This window comes from Limulus polyphemus, unplaced genomic scaffold (assembly GCF_000517525.1).
Source record: "Limulus polyphemus unplaced genomic scaffold, Limulus_polyphemus-2.1.2 Scaffold1962, whole genome shotgun sequence".
Lineage (NCBI taxonomy): Eukaryota > Metazoa > Arthropoda > Merostomata > Xiphosura > Limulidae > Limulus > Limulus polyphemus.
The window spans coordinates 206,707-207,730 of NW_013667572.1; positions in this window are offsets into that span (position 1 = coordinate 206,707).

Consider the following 1,024-nt stretch of genomic DNA (forward strand, 5'->3'; position numbering starts at 1 on the left):
CAACCTCTCTTTTAACACTTACCGGAATTTGGTCTTTGTTGTTCCCAAACGTCATTTTATTAAAATTAATTACACACTTCATCGGTAGTATGTAGTCCAACCCTAGTATGCATTGGTCTTCAATGTCAGTCAAGTATACTTTGGTCTGTCCTTTATGCCCATGAGCTCAATAGTTACCCACATTGGTACCCACAATCTTGCAAAATATCCTGCCACACCACAGAGCTTCTGTATGGCTTGTGGTAATCCTTTGTGATCTAACACCTTGACACTCACAGGGGTTTGCTGAGATGTAGAATCTATGACAAAGTTGCACTTTTGGCCATCCAGCTTTCCTGTCACGTAGACACTATGTGTGCTTGGCATTTTACACCTAGCTGTTGGGACCTTCACAATGGGGGTTGGTGGGTGTCCCTCAACAAGAAACACTACTGGTTTCCCCGAGGCTGACTTATTGGTAGTATTCTTCTTATACTGGCTCCTCATATGTCCTTGCTCTCCACAGTTCCAACAACCTTTCTGGGTAGCAGCGTTTCCTGCCATGGCATCTTCCCTGTGTTGAAGTTTCCAGCATTGAGCTTTCTTGTACCAAAGTTTGTTACAGTGCCAGTAAAGTCCCTCAAACCTCTCTGAAAGCTGACCTTTTCTGGCCTTGAATCCCGATGACTGTACCAACCTTGGTACCTCTGTTCTGGACTTAATGTAGGATTCCAATTCAAGAGTTCTGGCCATTGCATCCTGTATAGTAGAGGGGTGTGCTTGCTTTACTTGTATCTTCAGTTGTGGACTGTCCAAGGCAACTACAAACTGATCCCTCAGCAATAGCTTGAGGAGATCGGGTGGTGCAGTTCGGTAGGCCTTGTGTGCCATACTTTCCAAATCCTGTGCCAATATTTGCAGACTCTCCCCTTTAGCACGGACTCTCGTCCTAAACCTAGCACTGTAGACTTCAGACTGATTTGGGGTTCCATACCTGAGTTCTAGAGCAGCTACAAGTGCTCTATAGTTGTGTGTGTCGTCTGCT